The 6,698-nt window shown below is 39.7% G+C and overlaps 1 pseudogene; it reads left to right on the forward strand.

Annotated features, from left to right (window-relative positions):
* The first annotated feature begins 5,620 nt into the window (after nucleotides 1-5,620).
* On the forward strand, nucleotides 5,621-6,346 carry LOC110223016 (small ribosomal subunit protein uS5 pseudogene; annotated as a pseudogene).
* The last annotated feature ends 352 nt before the right edge of the window (nucleotides 6,347-6,698 follow it).

Consider the following 6,698-nt stretch of genomic DNA (forward strand, 5'->3'; position numbering starts at 1 on the left):
AGGAGAAAGAGATTAGAGAGAAAGAAAGACAGAGAAAGAGGAAGGAAAGAGAAAAGGGAGAGAGAGAACAGAGTCTGTCTTTATCTGTGTGCGTGTAATTTTCCTCCCATACACTCCCTTCCATATAATATAAACTATCTAATCACAGGGACAATTTTTTTGGTCTCTGTATCCTCAGTGCCCAGCACAGTGCCTGGCACATAGATAAAAGCTTGTTAAATCAGGCAGTAGGTCTGTGTATTATTGCCTTCCCAATAATAATGGTTAGCATTTATAAAGTGCTTCTGTGGCAAAGCCCTGTACAGCTATTATCTCCTTTCTCATACTATTTTTGCCCGAATATAAGCTGTCCCTTTAAGATGAGGTTTCTTTGAAAGGAAAAAGGTATTCTGAATTGTTGTTGTGTGTTATTTGCCTCTCTCTTGTAAGAAAATGGTGCAGTGGGTAAGCTCTGGACTTGGAGTCAGAGAGCTCTGGTCAAGTGCCACATCTGTCACTTGTGTGACCTTGAAGGTCACCTGTGTAACTTTGAATAATCCTTTCCCCTCTCTGGGTCATTTAAGAAGGAGACTGGCAACTCCTGACAGAGTCAGTGGGCTCAGGTGCAGAATGAGACGTATTTTTGGACATGGCGAATGATTTAGTTTGCTTGGCTATGATTATTTGTTACAAAGATTGTGCTTTTCTTTTTTCATTTTTTGGGGAGTGAAAGTGGGGAGAGAACAAGGGAGCTGGTGACAGTGTTGCCACACACAAAAAAAAAAAAGAAAGAGAAGAAAATCATTGGAGGATTTTTTAAATGCACAGAAGAGAGCAGAGTAAATTCAGAAGGAAACAGACAAGCAGGTCAGCTTTGAAGCAATACACTGAATTTATTATGTGCTTTTTAAAAAGCGGTCCATATACAATAGAGATTTATAATTTCATACATATTCCTCTTTTTCAACTTTGTTTTGTATTTGGATGTGCTAATTTTCATTGGTGTTTGTTAAGTATAGAATTTTTTAAAATTTAAGCAGGGTGTTGGATTGAATGATCTCTGGGATCCCTTCCAGATCTGGACCATCTGACTTTATAGAGGTGATCCAAAACTCCAAAATTTAAAGTATTCCAGGTAACCCAAAAAATAATCACATCCAATCAACATATAAACAACTTTATCTCTTGTCAGGAGTGTGATTTACTTTGGTTTTTACATTTATTCCAACTCAAAGAAAGTTGTTTTCTTGTTTTTAGCATTTCTGCTCAAGGCTATCACCTCCCTTCTCTCACATTGTTCTCTGTCAAAGAGCGCTGCTATTTACTGCGCTTCTACAAACCAGACTGGAAGAAGCCTGTAGTTAAACCAATCTGGGAGTGAGGTCATGCCTTGTCCAGGGTCCTGATGCCTATTGAGGCAACTATGGCGCAAAGGCTAGTGCTCAGAAAGAACATTAGTAATCTGCTTCTCTTGGGAACTACGTGAAGACCAGCACCGGCAGGGAGGGATGGGGGATCGGGGAGATTCTGTGCCCCACCCCCAACTGCCTTGTTCTGCATGCCGCTCTGAGCTATGGACTGGGACTTACTGAGTTTCCTCAGATACGTGCCTTCTACCATACTCCCTATTTGAGGACATCATTCACCTCATTCCATGATTTTTCTGTCATGATTTGATTCCCTAATTGAGTTTTGACAGATTTGTAGCTTCTCTCTGTACCATCACAACCCCGCCTCCTGCTCTCTCGATTCAATAAAGCCTCTGTAGAGTTCTTTCATATTTTCCCTTAATAGAGTTACTCATCTTGCCATTTCCTGGCCTCCAGTATAATTAGTCACTGAAGAGTTGGAATGGCTCAGTTTTCTAATCTGCAGCCCAATCCTTCCAGACTCAGGTGGAACACAAACAGATTAAGGCACATCGATATTTTCAGCACCATTTAAAAATGTAACTGCTTAGCCAGATTCACTCCCTTGATGAAACCAAAATTTCTGGGGAGTTCCCTATGATTGTAGATTAGCAAACAAGTCTAAAGAGGCTCTGGTATTTAGAGCTGGAAGAGATCATGGATATAAATTATCCAAATCCCCTCCTTCAACAAATAAAGAAACCGAGTCTCAGAAAGGGAGGTTATGTACCCAAGGTCACACAGGTATTAAAATAACAGAATATCTATTTGACTGAGCTTCTCTGACACCAAATTCAAGACTCTTTGCACAATCAGCAGGTACAGATCATAATCCAGACATTGAATAGTAAAGAGAGTGCCCATTTAAGCATGCCTAGAACAGGCTCCCTCTCTGGCTCCAAATCTGAGAATCCCAAACCTCCTTCAAAGCCCCTCATTTCCCACTTGTCTGCACTACATTAGAATTTCAGTGGCTTCTCCACTAAGCCCCAGGAGCTTTATCTTTGGGGAAACTCATTATCCTGAAAGACCAAATCAACCTTAGCACTCACACTTCCTCACTATCCTCTGCCCCTCTGACTGTGAGGGTGGAGCCACAAATTGCAAAACCTCCATTTAAGGAGGAAGCTCAGCTCAGAACATGTCTTCATTTATCACCTACCATGTCCCTGACCCTTGGGTACCCTCCCCTCCTCCCTGCTTTTCTGTTTCCTTTTGTGTGGGCTTCTGCAATTACTTTGGAAGCTCCTCAAAGGTAAGGACCGTCTTTCTTTTTTGCATATTTGTATCCCCAGAATTTAGCACAACTCCTGGCACATAGTAGATGCTTAATGAATGTTCACTGATGATGGCTATGACTCACTCCCACGTGCCACCCCCTGCATGACGTCTCTTCAAATTTCCCACCACCACTCTAACCAACAACAGTAATTGCTGCTCTTTCTCTCCTCAAATTATCTTGTCTTTATCCATCATAATACATGCTGTATTCTTCCCTTTGCTCAGTAAACTCCTGGAGTACAGGGATTGTTTCATTTTTTTCCTTTGTATCACTAGCACCTAGAAAAGGACTTGTATACAGTAGATGTCTAAGACTTGCTGCATTAAAATGAAGTCTAACCACTCCTCAGCATGTCAGGTCCTAGTGCCCCTGCCATTGGCCATTAAGAACCCAAAAGGAAGACTTCAACTAAGATGCTGCAGTACAGAAATTCAAATACAAAATATGTGAGGCAATGTAGACAGCTAAATCATATACCCTTTTACCATGACCATGTTTTTTAAAAAAACAAAAAAAAAGCTTTTCAAAGACTAAGGAGTCCTTGAAGAATTTATCAATAAACCTGCATAATTATGGATATCACAACAAATATTAGAGGAGGATTCCAAGCTGACTGAAGGATAAATTCTCAACAAAAATATTAATATACTTTAAGTCAGTTATTATTTATCATTAAGATATTAAAATAATCAGTTATATAAGTTTTTAATAACTGTATTGGGAATAATCTAATTAAGAATTTTTTAAAAATGTATGTTATGAACAACACAAAAGCAGAGCATTAAGATATATCTATGGTAGAATACTTAAGACCAATGAAAAACAATAACTATTGGAGACTAATCTTCATTTTTTTAATCTACTTTTTAAAATTTGAGTTTCATGTTCTCTCCCTCCTTCCTACTCCTCCCCCACCCATTGAGAAGGCAAACAATATGATATCAGTGGTACATGTGAAATCATGCAAAACATTTCCATATTAACCACATTGCAAAACAAAATAAAAAGAAAGCAAGAAAATTATACTTCAGTCTATACTCAGAATTCATCAGTTCTTTCTCTAGAGATAAATAATATTTTTCATCATGAGTCCTTTGGAAATGTCTTAGATCACTGTATTGATCAGAGTAGCCAAGTCTTTCACAGCTGATCATCATTACAACATCGATGTTACTGTGCATAATGATTTGCTGGTTCTTCTCACTTCACTTTGCACTAGTTCATGTAGGTCTTCCTATGTTTTTCTGGCACCCACTTCATCATTTCTGATAGTACAATAGTATTCCATCACAACCATATGCCACAATGTGTTTAGCCATGCCCCAATTGATGGGCATCCTCTCAATTTCCAATTCTTCACCACCACAAAAATATTTTTGTACATATAGTTTCTTTTCCATTGTCTTTTATCTCTTTAGGAAATAGGCCAAGTAGTGGTATTGTTGGGTCAAAGGGTATGCTTAGTTTTATAGCCCTTTGATCCCGGTTTGAGTTGTTCTCCAGAATGGTTGGGCCAGTTTGCTACTCCTCCATCATCCCCTTCAGCATTTGTCATTTATGATAAGTGTGATGTGGTACCTTAGAATTATTTTAATTTGCCTGTCTCTAATCAGTAGTGACTTAGAGCATTTTTTCATATGACTATAGATAGCTTTGATTTCTTCTTCTGAAAACTGTTTAAATCCTTTGACTATTTATCAATTGGGAAACGGCTCTTATTTTTATAAATTTGACTCAGCTTTATGCTCAGTACTTACCTGATAAATGAAGCCTCTCTCAGAGAAACTTGCTGTTAAGAAATGTTTACTATTACTTCATTATTTATGTGACCTTTTAACAAAATGTAGTTTCCCTGATTATCTATTTTAATTAGGTCTATTTTTGCTTTTGTTTTGTATGAGATCATGATTTCTATCCCTGCCTTATTTTTTTACTTCAGCTGAAGTGCATTAGATTCTGTCCAGCCCTTTATTTTAACTCTATCTGTTTCAAGTATATCTCCTACAAACAATGTATTGTTGGATTCTGCTATCTGCTTCCATTTTATGAGTAAGCTCATCCCATTACTATTCAGTTACGATTACTAATTGTGTATTTCCCTCCAACCCATTTTCTTCTGTTTCTTCTCTCTTTCTTCTTATCCTTTCCCTCCCTAAAAGTCTATTTTACTTCTAACCATTGCCTCCCTTAATCTGTCCTCCCTTTTATCATTCCCCCTTTCTCTTATCCCTTTCCCCTCCCATTTCCCTATTGCTAAGTTATATTTCTATACACAACTAAGTATGTACACACACACACACACACACAACACACACACACACTCACACACGTATCTCTATCCATTGTGATGAATGAATTTTAAAAAGACATTCTGACCTCACTCAGTATGCCTGCAATTTGACCCTGACTCTTTTTTTCATGTCAATCTTATTCCTAGCTAGGTGTTGAAGGACTGTTTATGGTATTTGCTCCCAGGAAGGGCTGGCCACCCCTCCAGGAACCAGATATTCATAAACAGGAATACTCTCAAGGATAGTTTTGAGAGTAGGTCCTTTCCCATAGATCACATATTTTTGGCAAATTGCCTTGTTGGAAGGAACTACTAAAAGCAGGTTGCCCCACCTTTATCTTCAGAGTTTCCCCCAAGGTGCAGATGTGTAGTCTGGGATTTTCCCTTTGGGACTCTGGAGACTGAAACTGGGACTCCCCAGCCCACGTGATCCAGATGTACATGGTTCCCCTGATGGTGATGGTTGATTGTGACAAGATTTGATACCAGTTGAGGCTTAAGTATGTTATTATTACCTATTGGGATTTACTAACTCTAACTCTATTCTATTTACTAAACTTAATCCTATTTTACTATCTTAATAATAAATACTTTTGCTTCTACTTCTAGTGAACACCAAATGGTGGATGAGACCTGGGGGCCCCAGAGTCGGAGGCCGAGATGACTTCCGTGGTGGCTTCAGCAGTGGGGGGCCGAGGTCGAGGTCAGGGCCATGGTCGAGGCCTTGGCCACGGTCATGAGGCCCCGGGAGGAAAGGCCAAAGACAAGGAGTGGGCTCCTGTCACTAAGCTGGGCCAGCTAGTCAAGGACATGAAGATCAAGCCTTTGGAAGAGATCTATCTTTTCTCCCTTCCTATCAAGGAGTCTGAGATCATAGATTTCTTCCTGGGATCTTCATTGAAAGATGAGGTTCTGAAGATAATGCCTGTTCAGAAACAAACTAGAGCTGGACAGCATACCAGGTTCAAAGCTTTTGTGGCCATCAGTGACTACAATGGCCACATTGGCCTGGGTGTCAAGTGCTCCAAGGAAGTGGCCACAGCTATTCGTGGTGCTATCATTCTGGCCGAGCTGTCCATCGTTCCTGTCAGACGCGGCTACTGGGGGAACAAGATTGGCAAGCGTCACACAGAGCCCTGCAAGGTCACTGGGCGATGTGGATCGGTTCTGGTGCACCTGATCCCCGCCTCTAGAGGTACTGGCATCATCTCAGCTCCTGTGCCCAAGAAGCTCCTGATGATGGCTGGAATTGATGACTGCTGCACATCTGCAAGGGGCTGTACGGCTACTTTGGGCAACTTCACTAAAGCTGCCTTCGATGCCATCTCCAAAACATACAGCTATCGAACCCCAGACCTGTGGAAGGAGACTGTGTTCACTAACTGACCAGCTTGTGAAGACTCACACTCGAGCATCTGTCCAGAGGACTCAGGCAGCTGCTGTGGCAACCACATAGATGTTTTTATAAACAAATAAATTGGACTATGCCTGCTACAAAATAATAATAATAATAATAATAATAAATACTTTTACTATATACATATATATATATAAATCAAACTTGAGACTCTGTGTCATTTCTAAGCCAAACTGAATCAAAACTAATTTAAGCTGCAGTAAATAAGGCTGCTTAGCAATACATCTATCTATATCTATATCTGTGTGTGTATATGTATATATGTGTGTGTGTATACATATATATAATACATATATATATATATATATATATATATATACA

The sequence above is a fragment of the Phascolarctos cinereus genome, unplaced genomic scaffold (genome assembly GCF_003287225.1).
Source record: "Phascolarctos cinereus isolate Bilbo 61053 unplaced genomic scaffold, phaCin_HiC Scaffold_9;HRSCAF=440, whole genome shotgun sequence".
NCBI classification, from domain to species: Eukaryota; Metazoa; Chordata; class Mammalia; order Diprotodontia; family Phascolarctidae; genus Phascolarctos; species Phascolarctos cinereus.